Source organism: Trichosurus vulpecula, chromosome 5 (assembly GCF_011100635.1).
Source record: "Trichosurus vulpecula isolate mTriVul1 chromosome 5, mTriVul1.pri, whole genome shotgun sequence".
Taxonomy (NCBI): Eukaryota; Metazoa; Chordata; class Mammalia; order Diprotodontia; family Phalangeridae; genus Trichosurus; species Trichosurus vulpecula.
Genome location: NC_050577.1, coordinates 188,733,023 through 188,754,199, shown reverse-complemented (window position 1 = coordinate 188,754,199; position 21,177 = coordinate 188,733,023). Strand labels below are relative to the sequence as shown.

At 40.5% G+C, this 21,177-nt stretch overlaps 1 pseudogene; it reads right to left on the bottom strand.

The window, feature by feature from the left end:
- The window catches only part of LOC118851141, a 74,908-nt pseudogene extending 54,947 nt beyond the window's left edge, over window positions 1-19,961 (bottom strand).
- Between the last annotated feature and the right edge of the window lie 1,216 nt (window positions 19,962-21,177).

Here is a 21,177-nt window from a genome sequence, read left to right as displayed (position 1 = left end):
CTTTCCTCTTTATTGTACACCTTCCTTAGTACCAGTATTACCTCAAAAAGTGCTCAGCAGAGTTTGAAGTTCTTGCATAAGTAAACTTCTTCCTCTCAAATTCCATAATTAAAGGCTGTATGTATATAGAACATCCTCTAATATCTCACTAGATGAAATACTTCCAGTTCAAGGTACTTGGAAGTCCTCACTTCTTAAATATCTTGTGAGCCCCCATCATTTATTGACAGAGGACCATATTCAGACCAAAAGAATTTAACGAAACTATCATAATAAGAAGGAACAATAACATTTCCTCTATAAACACGGCATACTACAAACTCTCTCTCTCCTCTCTCTCTCTCATCCTCTCTCTCTCTCTCTCTCTCTCTCTCTCTCTCTCCCTCCCCCCCCCCTTTAATATTCACACATATCAATGGGAAGAAGGAACACAACTACAGAACACATGAAGAGGGCTATATAGGGGACATATATGGCCAGATCACATGTGTGAAAGGGCATATTCACAGGGAGTACATGTGTCTAGGATGCATGCATAGAGAAGCGCATTTGTTGGGAGCATGTGGGCCTGGGGCACATATATGAGAAAACAATTTCTGTTTCAACATAGCTGGGATGCTCATATATTTTGCTGGTGTTGTCACCCTATTCCAGCTGGGCTTGCTCCTCACTTGTTTTGCATGATGTGCAGTCTTTACTGGATGTGTTGTCTCTGCGAGAATTGCTCTCTCTGGTTTTGCATAATTCTTTCCAGAATGACTCACTGGGGATCAAGCTAAAAGTTTTTCTCTGCTTCCACCTTCTGGCTTCGGTTGGAGTCCTCAGACGAGGTGCTACATCTTCCCATAAGAGGAAGATTGGGCGCTGACATTACTCTTTTAGCTTAAAGCCGAGAGACTTAAGCTTTAATTTTTTACATAGTTAGGCCCTTCACACACCCAGTGTTAGGTTGGAGGAAAGGCTTACTGTTTCTCCCCTCAACTCTTTTGTAATGAGAGTCTATCTTCAGAGCCTCAAGAATAATAAGCTTTTGGAACACCATCAACTAATCAGGGCTGTCCAAAATACGGCCTGCAAGTGCAATTTTATGCGGCCCACCTGTGCGCTTTTAATTTTCATGAGCAAAAAAAGTAATAAATTTGCATGGAATGCATATTAAATTTTTAAAGTTCCATCACTAATAAATAATCTCATTGATGTTAATTTTCTTGGTGTGTTTAAAGCAATATTACGGATGGAACATATCACTGGAATTTTCAAATAAATCTGTGGGATGCGTTCTGTCTGTAGGATGCAGACTAGTCCAGTGTGCACCTACCTTTATACGGTTGTGCTGTCACTTTGTTGTTTTGTGTTTGCTTTCATGCTTTGTGCCTTTGCCTGTCAATTTGATGACCCACGATCCCCTGCTTCCTATTAGTGTACTGTATTTTTGTTTGCTTGTTTGTTTGTTTTGGCAGGGCAACTGGGGTTAAGTGACTTGCCCAAGGTCACACAGCTAGTACATGTGTCAAGTGTCTGAGGCTGGATTTGACTCAGGTCCTCCTGACTCCAGGGCCGGTTCTCTACTCCCTGTGCCACCTAGCTGCCCCCAAGTGTACTGTATTTTTTATTCTGGGTGCGGCCCTCAAATAATTATTTTATTTTAATGCGGCCCTAAGATAACTAAGATAACAGCCCTGAACTAAATTGTTATTGTAGGCATTACTAAGTTTTTTTTACCTCTACTTTCTGCTCACAAAGGACAGTGTATTTATATCAAGTGTCCATCGTTTTAGAAGTAAGGAAATCTCTATAACTCTGTATTGATACCTGATTGCCAAATCAAGAAACATTTTAGGGATCTCCTTTACATCAAATGTCAAGACTTGTATAAGTCTAAGACTTCTAAGTTTTATCAGCCCTGATATTTTTGATCTCTCATGCAAATGAAGAGGAAAAGGCAAAGAAACAAAATCTATTTCAAGGCACTGCCTACCATCTTTATCCTTAGAAATATTTGCCTTTATCATGTATAGGTGGCTGACAGCAGTTGGAGAGCTGGAGATAGTTGTGGAGGAGAACGCTGCACTCATACTAGAGGACACTAAATATAGAGAGGGATACCCACTGGCCATGTTGTCAGGACTACTGAACCAGTAGGAGACATTGCAATCAGCAGAAAGCAGATCTCTCTCTCTCTCTCTCTCTCTCTCTCTCTCTCTCTCTCTCTCTCTCTCTCTCCCTCTCTCTCTCCAAGGAGCTAGCCCTGGCAATCAAGAACTGAATTCTAGAGGGAACAGCTGTTGGGAGTCCAGTTAGGGATCCTGTTGAGCAGAGATGTTGAAATCCAAGAGGAATGGGTGGAGGACTCTACATAGAGAGGAAGGATGTCCCAGTCTTGTGGTACCAGGAGTTGCAAATTGCCTTTGCCATACATGTATCCTGCAGGTGTTCCTCACTAATATTGTACTTAAGGTTTGTGTCCAGGCTTCCCATGAGTGCTATGTATATTTATTGGAGAGTAGGCTCCAGTTTTTGTAGCTACTACTTCTACTAAGCATCTTAGTAAATATCTTACTATGAGCTAATTAAGTCTACTGGATGATTGTTAATGGGAAGCATGCCCATGAGTCAGCTGTAGTTTTGGAAGGGTGGTCTCATGGGGTAAGTTTACCAGGAGGTACTAAGAGTAGGAAGAGTCCTCTGAGCATTCCTAAGAATCCCATAGGTTGTGAGGTTTCAGGCCAGGTAGCCCTATGAGAAACAGTTCTTACCAGTGAGAAGGTAGATTCTGTGACAGGGGTGTGATATTTATGAATTCCTGTGACCTGACATAGTACCTTTCTAGTGTTGGCAAAAGAGAAATCAAAGAGGGAGGGGGCAATTTGCTTTTGATTCTAACTAGTCTTATAGCCAGATGGAATTAAGGGATATATGGCAGATCATAAAGGAGATTTGGAGGCAGATCTCAGTCTTCTGGGGCATATATAAAGTGGAGGAAGATTGAAGATAGAAACATGGAGAGGGAAAAGCCTATAGAGAGGAATGTCAGAAGGGTTTTTTATATCATTGTTAATGCATATTTTTATATTGTGCTTCCTAGTTCTTGAAACACTTTCCTTGAAATAGCCATGAAAAGTGAACGTTATAATTATCACTGTTCTCATTTTACAAATAAGGAAATTGAAACTGAAGGAAGTTAACTGTCTTGTTCAGAATCACATAGTTAGAGAGTTATGGAGGTGGGACCCGAACTCTGGTCTCCTGACTCCCTGTCAAATCACTCTCTCTACTATATTACACAGTCATCCACTATTTGTGATTAACTTAAAAAGAAAGTTTGAATGAGAGACTAGTAATTTCTTTGAGTTCTTCTGTATGAACATTTGCAAATTTAGACTTCAGAATCAAGCACTCCGCCATCCTGGTGCACAACGGGTTGCATACGGTGATTTGCAGCTACCGTATGGGATGAAACTCCTGCCTCAAGAGAAAGTTCCTCTTGTTCACTGTGGTTGTGGGAAGCAGATTGGTTGTTGAAGTGTTATTAGTAATGTGAATTACTTCTGGACAGCTTGAATTGAAAGATAATTTATTCTCTGTGAACTTCTAATTGCAGAAAAACAGTTCATTCACTGCCACATTTGTCCATCTTGTTTGTTCTTCTCTTTTGGGCATGTTTGGCTGCAGATAATAAGGCAGATCAGTCCAAACTGCAAAAGAAATAAAACTCTGCACTCTTGGGGAATTTATGGAATCTGATTTATATGGGTTCCTTTTTCATTTGTGAAAATTTTAAAGTTCAGAGAAGCAATAAACTATGTTTGATGAGCCAGAGTTCATAAGATCATAGATTTAAGAGCTAGAGTACCTCAGGGCCATCAAGTTTTGTCCCTTCATTTGACAGATGAGGAAACTGAGGCGCATAGATGTTAAACAAGATTGCAGAAGGAGAGGTCACAAGCAACCCCAATTTGCCTTTACATCAAAATAGCAAGAATTATGCTAAATAAAGCGAAACAGCATGGTGTAGTGGAGTGGTCAGTAGGCTTGGGGTCAGGATAACTAAGGGTCAAAATCCTACAGATTTTATTGAGTAGAGAAGTGACATGGTCAGCCAGGAATTTTGGGAAAACCATTTTGTCGCCTGTGAGGAGGGAAATACTGGAGTGAAGAGGGACTTGAGTTGGAGAGACCAAATAAGAGTCTACTGCTGTGGTCCAGGTGAGAGGTGATGAGGCCCTGAACTAGGAGGGAGACTGTATAATTAGAGATAACAGTACATATGAGAGAGATGTCATATAGAGAACTGATTGGATATGCAAGGTAAGAGAGTAAAAAGACAAATAATGTTCAAGCTTGAGAAAAAAGGTGACCAAAATGTTCATGGTGCCCTCTACAGAAACAGACAAGTTCCAAAGAGGGGAATATTTGAGGGGAAATTAATGAGCTCTCTTTTGTTGAGGGTTGAGATGCCTACAGGAAATACTGTTAGAATGTCCGATTCACCTTTTGCTGATGTGTCGATGGTGCTCATGAAAGACTAGGGACCTAAAGATCCAAGATGACAATCAATCCCATGGGAGATGATGGGATTACCAAGTGAGAGTGTACAGAAAGAAAATTAAAGAGAGCCCAGACTACAGAGATTTGAGGGGCACAGTTAGTGGGGGTGCCATGGATGAACACTGAACGGAGAAAACTAAGGAGTATTCAGACAGATTGAAAGAAAATTAAGTAAGAAATGTTACAAAAATAGACCAGAGACTATCCAGGAGGAGAGGGTTGCCAGTAGTATTGAATGCTTCAAAAAAAGGCAGGATAAGGACTAAGGAAAAGACATCTGATTTGGCAATTAAGAAACCACTGGTAACTTTGCAAAAGCAATTTCCATTGAGTGATGAGGTTGAAAGTAAAAATACCTAGGGTTTAGAAGAGAATGAGAGATGAAGTGGTAGCACTGAATCTGGATATATTTTTTTCAAGGATTTTAGCTGAGAAGGACAAGAAAGATATAGGATGATATCTAATGAGGACAGAAGGATCAAATGAGAATTTGTATAAGAACAAGAGAGACATGGATATATCAATCGGCAGCAGAGAAGGAGTCACTAGAGAGTGACACTGAGGATTAGAGAAAGTGAGGGAGGATAGTGGGATCAGTTTGCTGGAGAAGGTGGTAGAGGATGGGATGAAAGGTATTAGTTTGTTAAGAAGTACCACCTCTTCATCAGAGCCTGGAGTGAAGGAGGGGACAGTAGGGGATGAGGGTAGGGCTGAGAAGCCAGGCAGAGGGTATGCCACAGGACCTTCAAGGAGAAAAGGCTAATTTTTGGAATATCTGCTGTGATGATGGAGATAAAGGATCAACTAACTAGGGAAGAACAGAGGGATTACCTTGTGGTAAACGATACAAAAATTTAGTGAGATGTGGTAAAGGAATTGAGAAAGGGATTCCACAGTAGAGTTGTAACAACAATGTTGCTAGCGGCTACTGTGGCTAAGACCAATAACACCAGCACATAGAAGGGCTGCTAACAAAGGGTTTTTGATCTGCTTTTCGAAGCAAAACAACTTTAAGGGGTTAACAATCTTATCTTAATTAAATATACGTATATCATTCACTTAGTTCATGGGGAAAAGCCAGCACCCTGAACTTCAGAGTAAATATAAACAGAAATTACAAACATAAACAGACCAAATCACAATACATAGTTACTAGAGAAGCACCAACATCCGGGTTTTTTCAAAGCCAGGAGGCGCCAGCAGGTACCCAGAGTCTCCACATCAACACTCTTCCAGTGATTAAGAGTCCCAAACAAAGCACTAATCTCAGAGTTTATATACACTTCTTAGGACCCAAAGGGCTCACATCTAATCAGCAAAAGGGTGTGGGCCTGGGGCTTTGCACCTAGTAACACAAGATCACAAGTAACACATAACACAAGTAACACAAGATCAAAGGAACTTGATTACTTTAGCATTCTAAAAGAAAAAAACAGTAAACAAAAAGTCCCACCTTAATGACCAATACAAGAGCATAGTATAGAGTTGAACAATTTAACTTTAGGGTTGAGATTGGGAAATAAAGAAAGTTAGGCTCTGTGAGAGCATTAAGGGATGAAGATGTTAGAGCTCCAAATGAGGACAAACATAAGTTTTAGATGGGTAAGGTATATGGGGAAGGGTGGAATGATAGAAGATTATATGATAAAAGAATTGTGTAACTTTTGATTATGGAAGATAAATATTTTTTAAAATCATTATTTATTTATTTAATATTTTTAGTTTTCAGCATTGATTTTCACGAGAGTTTGAATTACAAATTTTCTCCCCATTGTTACCCTCCCCTCACTGCAAGATGGCATATATTCTGATTGCCCCATTCCCCAGTCAACCCTCCCTTCTGTCACCCCGCTCCACCCCATTCCCTTTTTCCCTTACTTTCTTGTAAGGCAAGATAGATTTTTATGCCCCATCGCCTGTATATCTTACTTCCTGGTTGCATGTAAAAACTTGTTTTTTGAACATCTGCTTTTAAAACTTACAGTTCCAAATTCTCTCTTCTCTTCCCTCCCCACCCACCCTCCCTAAGAAGGCAAGCAATTCAACATAGGCCACATGTGTATCATTATGCAAAACCCTTCCACAATAGTCATGTTGTGAAAGACTAACTATATTTTGCTCCTTCCTATTCTAACTCCCTTTATCCAATTTTCTCCTTTGACCCTGTCCCTTTTCAAAAGTGTTTGCTTTTGGTTACCTCCTCCCCCATCTGCCTTCCATTCTATGGTCCCCCCTTTTTATCTCCTTCCTCCTTCTTTCCTGTGGGGTAAGATAACCAACTGAGTGTGTATGGTATTCCCTCCTCAGGACAAATCCAATGAGAGCAAGATTCACTCATTCCCCCTCATCTGTCCCCTCTTCCCTCCCAACGGAACTGCTTTTTCTTGCCACTATTATGTGAGATAATTTACTCCATTCTACCTCTCCCTTTCTCCCTCTCTCAATATATTCCTTTCTCATCCCTTAATTTGATTTTATTTTTTTCAGATATCATCCCTTCATATTCAACTCACCCTGTGGCCTCTGTTTATACATGTGTGTGTATATATATACATACATACATACATACATATATATATATATATATATATATATATATATATATATATATATATATATATATATATATATATGTATTCCCTTCAGCTACCCTAATACTGAGGTCTCATGAATCATACACATCATCTTTCCATGTAGGAATGTAAACAAAACAGTTCAACTTTACTAAGTCCCTTATGATTTCTCTTTCTTGATTACCTTTTCATGCTTCTCTTGATTCTTGAGTTTTAAAGTCAAATTTTCTATTCTTTTCACTGAGAAAGCTTGAAAGTCCTCTATTTTATTGAAAATCCATATTTGCCTTGGAGCATGATACTCAGTTTTTGCTGGGTAGCTGATTCTTGGTTTTAATCCCAGCTCCATTGACCTCCGGTATATCATATTCCAAGCCCTTCGATCCCTTAATGTAGAAGCTGCTAAATCTTGTATTATTCTGATTGTATTTCCACAATATTCAGATTGTTTCTTTCTGGCTGCTTGCAGTATTTTCTCCTTGATCTGGGAGCTCTGGAATTTGGCGACAATATTCCTAGGAGGTTTCTTTTTGGGATCTTTTTCAGGAGGTGATCACTGGATGCTTTCAATTTCTATATTACCCTCTGGCTTTAGAATATCAGGGCAATTTTCCTTGATAATTTCTTGAAAGATGATTATCTAGGCTCTATCTTGATTTCTCATAAAGTCACTAGCATCCACTTGCTCTGGTCTAATTTTTAAGGTAGTATTTTCTTTAGTGGTCTTTTGGACCTCCTTTTCCATTTGGCTAATTCTGCCTTTCAAGGCATTCTTCTCCTCATTGGCTTTTTGGAGCTTTTTGCCATTTGAGTTAGTCTACTTTTTAAGGTGTTATTTTCTTCAGTATTTTTTTGGGTCTTCTTTAGCAAGTCATTGACTTGTTTTTCATGGTTTTCTAGCATCACTCTCATTTCTCTTCCCAATTTTTCCTCTACATCTCTAACTTGCTTTTCCAAATCCTTTTTGAGCTCTTCCATGGCCTGAGACCAGTTCATGTTTTTCTTGGAGACTTTTGATGCAGGCTCTTTGACTTTGTTGACTTCTTCTGGCTCTATGTTTTGTTCTTCTTTGTCACCAAAGAAAGATTCCAAAATCTGAGTCTGTTTTCGCTGCCTGGCCATGTTCCCAACCAAGTACTTTACCCTTGAGTTTTTTGGGCGGGGTATGACTGTTTGTAGAGTAGACAGTACTTTATCCCAAGCTTGAGGATCTGCACTGTTGTTTTCAGAGCTATTTCTACACAGCAAGCTCTGCCTCATCAGTTCTCTTCCTCCCTCAAGAACCGCCAACCCGGCCTGCAACTCAGATTTTCAGCAGGCCCTGCACTCCCACTCTGATCTGCCACTTAATTCCTCCCACCAGGTGGGCCTGGGGTTGGAAGCAACTGCAGCTGTAGTTCTGTCCTCAGAGCTGCACCACCTCTGTTGCCCCCGGGGCAGTGGCCGAACCTCACACTCCTTTCACTCTGTTCTAGCAGCTTTTCCCACTAACCTTCTCTGTTGTCTTTGGTGTTTGTAGGTTGAGAAGTTTGGTAACTGCTACAGCTCACTGATTCAGGGTGCTAGGGCCTGTTCTGACCATCTTCTGGTCTGGTTGGTCCAGGCGCAGCCCATGCTGGGCTCTGCTCTGCTCTGTTCCCAGCTCTGTGGGATAGACCTCACCCAGAGACCATCCAGGCTGTCCTGGGCTGGAGCCCTGCTTCCCTCTGCTATTCTGTGGGTTCTGCAGCTCTAGAATTTGTTCAGAGCCATTTTTATAGGTTTTTGGAGGACCTGGCAGGGAGCTCATGGAAGTCCCTGCTTTCCAGCTGCCATCTTGGCTCCACCCCTTAAGATTAATATTTAAAAATGATGATGAGACTAAGGATGTGACTACCCTTATGTATTACTGAAATGGAGTGAAAGAGATCAAGGAATTGGGAGGTTATTGTATTTGAGAGGACAACAATGTATGTGTTGATATCCCCTAATATAAGGTTTGTAGTTGGTATAGAGAGAAAAACTACAATACAGACAGTGAATTCATTGAGAAAAGATGAGTATTGATAGATAGCTTCCCCTAGGATCATGATTGTGTGATCATGTTGTATAGTGGGAACCACAAGGAAATCAGAAAGACAACAAAGGAAGAACTGATGAAATTGATGGGACAATGGAGCTTGGGGAGGAGGCAACTGGTGATTTTATATCACAGGGACTGGGAAGGGAAGAGATGATATGGGTTTGCTGGCCATAGGGGCTGAGTTTAGGCAGAGGGTGTGCATGCTTGGTGGGCTTAGCACATGATGGGAGAAACTTTGCTGATGATGGTAAGTGACAGTAGGTAGAAGGTTTCTCTATTTGTCAGCTCTGTCTAATGGTGTCTTGAAGGTGAATGGCTCTACCTTGAAGGGAGATGGAGGAGGTGGTGGTGGAGTACTCCTAGCAGACATTCATTCTGAAAGGGATAGAAGAGACTATTGTCCTTTTGTAGTCCTACCTTGTCTAAGGGTCAACAAGGTAACAACGAGAGACAAGTTTTGGGCTTGGGAGTTCCAAAAACCTAAGTCAAAAGTAAGTCATCAACAAAGGAGGTGGAAGAAGGAAGGAAACAACTGAATATTTCTTATGGTTGGGACATTGCAAATGAAAGCCTTTTAAATATAACAATCGGGTAAGTGGTAGGTAGAGATCTCATGAACCTCACTCATCTGGGTAAAGGAAAGTTACAAAAGATTTCCTTGGAAAAGTACAATAAAGTACAAGGGGTTTGCTAGGATACAGAGGGAAAGAGAAGTGTTTGAACTGTCAGTTAGGGTTGGGAGGAGGATCATATCGACCAAAAGAAGCTATCTACTGTTACGAGAGGAAAAAGATGGGTGGGTGGGAGTAAGACCTAATACCTTGGATTAAGTTGGGAAGAGAAGGGGAAAGAAGAAACTAATATCAGATTATTCAAAGTACTATAAATAGACCCCTAACACTGATTTCTCCATTTCTATTTTTTGAAAAGGGGAAAAATGAATGTCCTGAGATAATTTGATGGAGGGAAAATGAAAGCATTCATATTTATGAATGTGATGAAATAAATGATAAAGAGGAGAGTGAATTAGAATTAAGTAGAAAGCAAAATCAAGTAATTCATATTGCATATCAGAAACACATAAAATATAAAGCCAGTGATATAGAGAATGAATTAGGGAAGAGTAGAAAGATTACTTTGCTATAGATGATGTCAAGGGGGAAGGAAGATATAGAGAAGGGGATAAGAGGGAGCTCACAGTGAATGGTCTCTATTTTTCAGTCAAAATGTGGCATTATGGTAGAATTTATTAGGCTTCAGCTCAATTCAAACTAAGCAGAAGTAGCAATCATAAGCTCAGACAATTCAACAGTTAGTACAAATGTAAGGGTGATGGTCAATTGAATTAATCACTCCTACTCCACTTAAAGGTACCACTTTAATCATATGAGAATACCTCAATTAAATCAATCCATCAAAACAGTTAACTAGGTCTGAAAAATCCTTAATCAATTTGGAAGGAGTGAAAACTATTTATAATGAAATGAGATTACACAGGAAGTATGGTTGAGGAGACTCAGACAAATCTTATGGGGTTGGAATAAAATAATAAACCAATTTAGAATTTGCAAATTCTAGTTGTGGGACAGCCTAGGGGAGACAACAGTCTAGACCAGCCTCTGTCTATTCTTCTCACCTTAACCAGAGGATGACCTTGTAAACTTTGAAGGATCAAAGGATTTGGGCTTCTCATTGTCAAACTAGGAGTACCCCCACCAGTGTATAGTGGCAGTGTCTGCATTTGGAGCCAAGGGCAAATTTGACATACTGAGGAAAGGCAACTTCGGGATCCTAACGAGGAGCTAAGTAGAAAGCTACATCATACCCAAGAAGACTTCATGAAGGCCTCTTAAAGAGAAGAAAAGGACTGCTTGCAAAAGGGCTTTGCCACATTTGCTCTGAGCCTGACACTATTTTCTCTAGGGCTCTGTATATACTTGTGGGAGAGTATATCCCTGGTTTTGTTGGTGACTGTGGTGGTGGATGTGGGTATTTTTTTTTTTTTAGCAATTTTTCTTACTATATCACTTTAGCATATACCCATTTCTAAAAGCTAATTAACTCTCTGGCTAAATAATATCAATGTATAATTATTGGGGGGAACACACTGATGGGGCAATAACATTAGAATCCCTCAGAATCACCCCTAATACCCTGAGAAGAGAGATAGCTACCCTCTGGGGACCCAGGATATCAATGAAAATGGGGTTTGGGTAAAAGCCCTAGCCTAGAACCTGTGCTATACATGTGTTGTCAAGAGAAGCAAACAAGGAAACAGCATTATGTTTAAAAGCAGTCTATTGATCATATTGATATGATAATAAAATCCTATCAACAATTAGCATATATATGGTGAATGATAAAGCATCAAAGTACTTAAATGAAAATAGAACTATAAAATAGTAACTTCCTAGATAGTAAGAACATAGTTATCAGAGACATCTATCTGCTATTTTGGAATCAGACAACTCTAACAGAAAGATTAAAAAAAAAAACAAAAATCAAGGGTCTCAAAAGAATATTAAAAAATGAGATACAATAGAAAATTTCTGTTACCGGATGGGAATCTTAAAACAAATACTAAATTTTCAACTTTAAGTGGCATTTGGTATATTTGCAAAAACATATGTGCTAAAGGATAAGGAACTAATCAGAATGAAGAAAGGCAGAAATACTAAATATATGCACAGTGCAATAGAAATATAATCACTACGGGAAATATGAACAAAAGGCACAGACTTAAATGGAGACTAAAGAATGTTATACTAAAGAATGAATAACTCAAAAAATCATAAAACATTAAATAATTATATTAAATATAATGGTAACAAAGACAGATATGCTGTGCAATGTAGAATCAAACTGGGCTACTTATCCGAGGGGGCACCAAGACACAGATGCCAGGCCACTACACCGGTTTATGCCCTCTCTCATGCCCTGCTCCATCTGGGCTCCAAGCTTCAGCTACTTCCTCTCATTTTCTGATTCTTGATCCACACTCTGTTTCTCTGGAACATACTTCAACTATCTATATCGAATCCTAGAATGAAACTCTCTTGTCAACATTTCATACATGAAACCTACTTCTGCACACCCAGGCTCAAAGTAACCTCACAAAGGCTCACAGAGTTGGGAGCAGTTGATATCCGTAGCTTTTGGACAAAGCTATTCCCTCTTTTGCCCTGGCGTTCCCAGACTCTAACACTGCAGCTGATCCTCCACTCATTTATCCAAGTGATCTTCCTTAAGTGTTGTTCTGTCCATGTTACCCCCATTCAATGAACTTCAGTGACTCCTCATCACTTCCAGCATCCAATAGAAAATCCTATGCTGGGTTTTCAAAGCCTTACGTAATGTGGTCCCTTCTTATCTTTCCAGTCTTCTTTCATCTCACTCCTCAATACAGTGACATTCACGTCCTTGTTGATCCTGAGAACTCCATTTCCTGGTTCCTGGTAATTTTCACTGGCTGTCTCCCATGTGTGAAACTCCCTCCTTGTTCTGGCTTCCTGGTTCCTCTGGCATTCAAAGGACCTTTGAAATTCACCTGGAGTCTTAACTACAGTCCTACCTTCTGTAAGAAGCCTTTCCCAGAGCTTAATGTTTATGCTTTCTCTCTGAGACTTCTTCCAAATTATCCTGTTTACATCGTGTCTATGTATGGTTCTTTGCATGTTGTCCCCCCGTCCCTGATTCCCATTCAACCGAGAGCTCCCTGAGGGCAGGGACTGTCCCCTGCCCTCATTTATATCCCCAGTACCTAGCACCATCCTGGCACACAGTAGGTGCTCAACAATTGCTCACTGACTAGCACAGCCATACCACCTACTGGAATGACTTCTAATCTCAGTTCCGTTCAATTCCATTCTGTTCCATTCTTTTAGATTTCATAGCATGCAGACATATTGTTAGGTGTAGGGGACACGAAACTGAAGGTAAAGCCATCCCTTCACTCAAGAAACTATAATTTTTTTTGGGATAGGCAAAATATATACAGATAAGTAAATACCAAAGCATTTCAGGCCAGAAGGGCTTTTAGTCAGAAGAGAGGACCCACCTGAGATGAGCCTTGAAGGAAGCTAGGGATTCTAAGAGGCAGAGGGAAGGTGGCTATGCATTCCAGGTACAGAGAGCAGCCTGGGCAAAGGTACGGAGGGAGAAGTGGCCTATTCTTGCAGTGTCAAGCTCTCCTTATTCCAGACTGAACTCTTCATGATTTGAAACTAAGCTTCTTGATAGATGTATATTACCTTATCTCTGGGGGGAGGAACTGAGGGACATGATAAGTGTGTGACCTGGCTTGACCAGAAGCAGTGGGGCTGATTTCAATCAGGGCTCTTCACTTTTCCTGATCTCCTATCCCGGAATCTCTGCCACTATTCTGTGAACACTCTGAGAATATAACTGGGTGCGGTGTTATAGGAGTTGTTGACTTTCCATAATTCCTGTGTGTTGATTGATTGTTGCTTCCTTCCCATGACCTTATCCCTAGCTCTCTCTGATGCTGACTAATGGGAACCACCAATTTGTCAGGCAGTTAGTCATTTATTAAGCACCTACTATATGTCAGGGACTGTGTCAAGCACTGTGGATACATAAAAAGGCAAAAGTCAGTCCCTGCTCTCAAGGAGCCCACAGTCTAATGAATTTGAGGGAAGAGGTAAATTATCTAGTGTGCACTTATGGGTGCTAAAGGACTGCTGAAACTCACCTGGAGTCTTAATAGCAGAAAATAACAAAGGCCATTTTTATAGCCCTTTCATGTTTACAAAACACTTTGGAAACATGATCTGATTTGACCCCCCACAATCGTCCTTGTAAGGTAAGTACTAGAGCTGTTAGTACCTCTACCCATAACAGATGGGACCTGCAAGTGACACATGCCAGTTGTGCAGCTCTGGGTAAATCTCTTAACTTCTCAGTGCTCTAGGCAACATTCTAAGAAGGTGCCAATCTGCATTGGTAGAAGGAGTTTCCTCTTCCAGGGATTCCTTATACTAATGAAATCACCAGTCTAGTCCTTATCCTTATGTGTATCTAATTCTCTAACCCTAGCCATGTCTTTATCTCTATCCCTATCTCTATTTGAAACCCTAACCCTATTTTATTATTTTTATTTTATCATTTTTATTTAATATTTTCATTTTCAACAGTGATTTCCACTAGATTTTGAGTTACAAATTTTCTCCCCATTTCTATCCCCCCCCCATTCCAGGATGGCATATATTCTGATTGCCTTGTTCCCCAGTCAGCCCTCCCTTCTTTCACCCCACTCCCTCCCCCCATCCCCTTTCCCTTTAGTTTCTTGTAGGGCAGGATAGATTTCCATGCCCCATTCCCTATATATCTTGTTCCCCAGCTGTATGCAAACCCCCCCCCCCTTTTTTAAGCATCTGCTTTAAAAACCTTGAGTTCCAAATTCTCTCCCCTCTTCCCTTCCCACCCACCCTCCCTAGGAAGGCAAGCAATTCAACATAGATCACACATGTATCACTATGTAAAACACTCCTACAATGCTCATGTTGTGAAAAGCTAACTATATTTCCTTCCATCCTATCCTGTCCCCCTGTATTCAATTTTCTCCCTTGACCCTGTCCCTTTTCAAAAGTGTTTGCTTTTGATTACCTCCTCCCTCTATCTGCCCTCCATTCTATCATCCCCCCCCCTTTTATGCCCTTCCCCTTACTTTCCTGTGGAGTAAGATACCCAATTGAGTGTGTATATTATTCCTTCCTCAAGTTGAATCCAATGAGAGTAAGATTTGCTCATTCCCCCTCACCTGCCCCCTCTTCCCTTCCAACAGAACTGCTTTTTCTTGCCACTTTTATGTGAGATAATTTACTCCCTTCTATCTTTCCCTTTCTCCTTCTCTCAATATATTCCTCTCTCACCCCTTAAATTTATTTCATTTTTTTTAGATATCATCCCTTCATATTCAACTCATCCTGTGCCCTCTGTCTATATTCACTTCAACTCCCCTACTGCTGAGCAAGGTCTCCTGAATTACACACATCATCTTTCCATGTAGGAATGTAAACATAGCTGTTCAACTTTAGTAAGTCCCTTATGAATTCTCTTTCTTGTTTACCTTTTCCTGCTTCTCTTGATTCTTGTATTTGAAAGTCAGATTTTCTATTCAGCTCTGATCTTTTCATTGAGAAAGCTTGAAAGTCCTCTATTTTATTGAAAATCCATATTTTGCCTTGGAGCATTATATTCAGTTTTGCTGGGTAGGTAGTTCTTGGTTTTAATCCTAGCTCCTTTGACCTCCGGAATGTCATTTTCTGAGCCCTTCGATCCCTTAATGTAGAAGCTGCTAGATCTTGTGTTATTCTGATTGTGTTTCCACATTACTTGAATTGTTTCTTTCTGGCTGCTCACAAGATTTTCTCCTTGATCTGGGAGCTCTGGAATTTGGTGACAATATTCCTAGGAGTTTTCTCTTTGAGATCTTTTTCAAGAGGGCATCAGTGGATTTCTCCATTTCTATTTTACCCCCTGGTTCTAGAATATCAGGGCAGTTTTCCTTGATAATTTCTTCAAAGATGATATCTAGGCTCTTTTTTTGATTATGGCTTTCAGGTAGTCCAATAATTTTTAAATTATCTCTCCTGGATCTATTCTCCAGGTCAGTAGTTTTTCCAATGAGATATTTCACACTGTCTTCCATTTTTTCATTCCTTTGGTTCTGTTTTATAATATCTTGATTTCTCATAAAGTCACTAGCTTCCACTTGCTCCAATCTAATTTTTAGGGTGGTATTTTTTTCAGTGGTCTTTTAGACCTCCTTTTCCATTTGGCTAATTCTGCCTTTCAAGGCATTCTTCTCCTCATTGGCTTTTTTGAGCTCTTTTGACATTTGGGTTAATCTGTTCTTTAAGGTGTTCCTTTTTCAGTATTTTTTTGGGTCTCCTTTAGCAAGTCATTGACTTGTTTTTCATGGTTTTCTTTCATCACTCTTATTTCTCTTCCCAATTTTTCCTCTGCTTCTCTTTCTTGCTTTTCCAAATCCTTTTTGAGCTCTTCCATGGCCTGAGACCAATTCATATTTTTCTTGGAGGCTTTTGATGTAGGCTCTTTGACTTTGTTGACTTCTTCTGGGTATATGTTTAAATCTTCTTTGCCACCAAAAAGGGAATCTAGAGTTTGAGTTTGAGTCTGCATTTGAGTCTGAGTTTGTTTTCACTGCCTGTTCATGTTCCCAGCCAACTACTTGACCCTTGAGCTTTTTGTCAGGATATGACTGCTTGTAGAGTAGAGAGTACTTTGTCCCAAGCTTTAGGGTCCAAGCACTGATGTTTTCAGAGCTACTTCTACTCCATTGTCACCCCAGGCTCTGTCACAGTAGCACTCCTCCTCTGCCAAGAACCACCAAACAGGACTGCAATACAGATTCAAGCAGGGCACAGCAAGAGAACCCGCCTTTGTGCCCACAAAGTGCTCCTTGCACTCCTGCTCTGATCTACTGCTAGATTCCTCCTACTGTGTGAGCCAGGGACTCAGGAAGTAGCTGATGCTGGAGCTCTGGAAGCAGCCTCAGGAGCTTCCTGCTGCTGCCACTACCACCACTGCACCACCTCTGCCACTCCCAGGGCTGGTGGCTGGACGTGTCTGAACACGGTCCAGCAGTTTCCCTCTAACCTGCTCTTTGGCGTTTGTGGGTTGAGAAGTCTGGTAAGTGCCACAGCTCACTGATTCATGGCCCCAAGGCCTGTTCTGGCTGGCTGACTCTGGGTCTGGTCTGTCCTGGCATGGCCCATGCTGGGCTGCACTCTGCTCCCAGCACTGTGAAATAGTCCCTTTCTGGTGACCATCCAGGCTCTCCTGGGTTGGACACCTGTTTCTCTCTGCTACTTCGTGGGTTCTGCAGCTCTAGAATTTGTTCAGAGACATTTTTTACAGGTGTTTGGAGGGATTTGGGGGAGAGCTTAAGCAAGTCCCTGCTTTCCAGCCACCATCCTGGCTCTGCTCCCCGCTAAAATAGTTCTTAGGGGAAAATTTTTGTCTTGGGACACATACTAACAAAATAGAGAAATAAAACCAATGAACTGAGCATTTAAAAATGCAAAAATCAACAAATTAATCATCTCAAAGCAAGAAGAAAAATAGAGATTCTTAAAATAAAAGAAGATAAAATTGAAAACAAAAAGACTGTTTAACTGATACAACCCTAACATTTTGCAGGAAAAAAAATGGGTAAGCCATTAGCTAATTTGGTTCATTGACTTCCCAGCATGATTGTATTGCCCTCAAACAGTTATCAATTATCTGAAATGTCCCATGAATATTGTATGTTTTAAATGGGAGAAAGAATAAATCTTGTAAGATGTTTCTACTTATCTAAGACAAATTCTTACCAGACTACAAAACTTTGATTATCCAAGATCTTTACTTCTAAAAATCAACGAAACCATAGACAGCTATTCCCCATGGGACTGGGGTACTGTCTTGCATTGTAACCTTGACTCTAGGCCCACATGCATCCATGAAAAGTACCAGAATCTTTCTTGTCCCTGGCTCCTTATATCCTATCTCAGAGGTTTGTCAGGTTGGAGTGAATGTTATAAATCATGATTATTTTAAGGGTAAATGAGGACAAGGGATTCAGGTGGTCAAAAATATATTGGGGAAATGTCAAACGATTTGATACATTTCCACTTATAAGGAAATTATATTCCCCTATTAGAAGTAAGATACCTTTCCTTTATATTTAGACACATCCACAATCAATGCATGAAATTGTTTTAATGCCACAGCAGTTTGAGGTATCACACGAGGAAAGGGTAAAGAGGGACTAGTCAAGATGATGGAGTAGAAGGAAATAGTACAGTTGACTTCTTCCTCATAACGACTCCACAAAGATCCAGAAAACATACTACACCAACCCTGTTCAAAAATCCAAGACAAAAATTACAATGAGTCATTTTCCAGCCCAGGTTGGCAAAGAGAGACAGAGACAGAGGTCTTCAGAAACTGGGACAGGGTTTAGTTGGAATCAACTGTTTGGAGCCTTCCAATGGAGGGACTGAATCAGGGCAAGAAGAGGTCTTAGTTCAGATACAGAGCAGCCTGGCACTGTACAGGGAGCAGGAACGAGTGCTAACTGGTAACTCTTAATTTCTGTGCAGTGTTGGATCACAGATCCACTGTCAATTGATGACACCTGCAAATAGGGTTGGCAGTCAGAGGCTAATTAAGAGTTTCAGGGCTATAGGCTATGTATTGATTAAGGAGAAAGAACAGCACTAAGTAGGAACTGTATGGCTTTGATCCATTAGCTGAACATGGTCTCAGATCCAACACTCAGTCCAGTCTGAAGCCTGCAGCAAAATAACAACAGTAAAAACAACAACAACAAAATCTAGCATTAGTTTACCGGAACTCCAACTAGTTGCAAGCTGACAGATGTGTTTCTCAGACTCAAGGACTTGTAGATCTAAGGCCAGGAGGGCAGTGATCAGACTTTGCCATGGATCAGTTCATTTTGATCATACTGATCCCCACACCGAGGTAACCTGGAGAATCTGGAATAGCACAGCACTCTACTATGAAAAAATAGCAGCAAGATTGAAGAAGACCCAAAACAGGATCAAGCACAACTCATCCATTCCCTCTAGGAAGACAAAACACCCTGGCCCTAACACAAAATATGAAGTCAGGAATTAAGGCTGGAAAGATGAGCAAGCAAACCAAGAAAAAAAAAGAATCTTACCATAAAAGGCTATTATAACAGCAGAGATGCTTAAGATACAAATTCAGATGAAGATGACTCCAAAACAAACAAGTAAAGTCTCAAAGGAAAATACAGTCATGGGCTGTTAAATAAACATGTTTTTGCAATAGATGAAGCAACAGTTAAAGAAAAGAACCAAAAGTGATTATATAAATGAAATGAAAGTGCTAGATGAAACAATTGGAAAAGAAATGAGAGTGTGAGGGGGAAAAAACTAGAAAAATAATGAGAGTTATGGAAGAAAGAATTAGAAAGAAAGTTGTCACAAGAGCTGCTAACTACTTGGAAAACTCCTTTAAATTAGAGTGGACCAGACTTCCAAGAGCCAGGATGATGGAGTAAGTAGTAAATTGCTGTAGCCCTCCCATATTCACCTCCATACAACCAAACAACCATAAAATAGTGCCCCAGAACAAATTCTGGAATAGCAGAGGGAGTGGAAAGATGGAGCGGAATGGTCTTTTAGTCCAGGAGAACTGGAGGATGGGCAAGAAAGGTGCATCTCACTCTGGTAAAAGGAAAGTGCATTTTAGGACAAGAAGCATACCAGCAAGCCAGCAGCAAGCCCCACCTCAGCAAACTAGTAGGAGATCCTGAGCTCCCCTGTGAGCTCACAAACACCATCAGGACCTCCCACATTCTTTAGCAGAGCCTGGCAGACTTCAGCTCTGAGAACCACCACGTGCTTCTATGCAGCCCCTGGAGGACAGGCATCCTCTAGTTGCTGGACCTCCAGTGGTTCAGCATAGCTCTGTGTGGGCAGGCAGCCATCTGCTGTCAGTTGAGGTTCCCTGTGCTTTAGCGTGGCTCTGGCCGGACAAGCATCTTTCAGTGGAGAGATCTCTGCATGTGTCAGTGTTGCCCCAGGTAGGTTGGCATCCTAATGCTGCTTGCTCTCCACATGCTTTGGTATGGCTCAGAGTGGGCAGGTGTCCTCTTGCTGCCAGACCTGCACATGCTTCAGCACAGCCAAAGGTGGATGGGCATCTTCTGGTGGCAGGATCTCCTCATGCTTCAGCAGATATTTCCACTGGCTGTTACCCATGCTTGGAATGTGTTTCCTCTTCATCTCCTCCTCCTGGCTTCCTTCCCTGACTTCCTTCAAGTCTCAGCTAAAATTCCATCTTTTATGGGAAGCTTTTTCTAATTTCCCTTAATTCATATGATTTTCCTGTTGATTATTGCTAATTTGTCTTGTATATGGTTGTTTGCATGTTGTCTCCTCCATGAGACTGTGAGCTCCTTGATAGCAGGGTCTGTCTTTTACATTTCTTTGTTTGCCAGTGCTTAGCACAGTGTTTGAAACATAGTTGGCAATTAACAAATTTTACAGACATAATGACTCAACAAGGAAACAAGAAAGAAAGGGGAGAAGGGAGAGAAAGAATAAGAACAAGGGCAAATCAAGGGAGAGTATAGTTGTAAGAAAAAAACTCTATGGATATTGGATCATAAAAGAGGAAATGAAAGAAAGAAAGGGATAAGATCCTATGAATGGGCTCTGGGGTGAGGAAAAGAGAAGAGGGGCAGGAGAGCAGACAGAATGTTTTGAACCTAGAGTACTGATCCTGAGCACCCTGCTTCTTTCTCACCAATGTCTTCTGTATAAAGAAGGAATGGGAAACTATGATCAATGCAATGGCCAACCATCATTTAAGGATATCATGATGGAATTCATCTCTTGCATTGTTGGTTGAGTTGTGAATTGGTCCAGCCATTCTGAAAAGCAATTTGAAACTATGTTCCCTAAATTATTAAACTCTGAATGTCCTTAAATATGACTATACCACTAGTAGAGCTATAGAACTATATCCCACAGAGTTCAAAGAAAGAGGAAAAAGTTCTCTCATGTTTCTATATCTATAGATCTATCTTTCTATTGATATATATATATATATATCCACCTATCTATATACAGATATAGAGATATCTATAAATATCTCTCTCTATCTTGGTGGAAAAGAACTGGAATCTAAGGGGATACTGATCAATTGGGGGAATGACTGAAGAAATTATGGTATATTAATATAATGGGCCATCATTGTGATATAAGAGAAATCTGGGAAGACTCATGTGAACTGATGCAAAATTAAATGAGCAGAATCAGTAGAATCATTTATACAATAACCATAACATTGTAAAGACAAACAACTTTGAGGTTTAAGAACTCTAACCAATGCAAAGACAAACCATGATTCCAGAAGACTAATGATGAAAAATGCTACCCACCTCCTGACAGAGAGGTAATAGATTAAAGATTT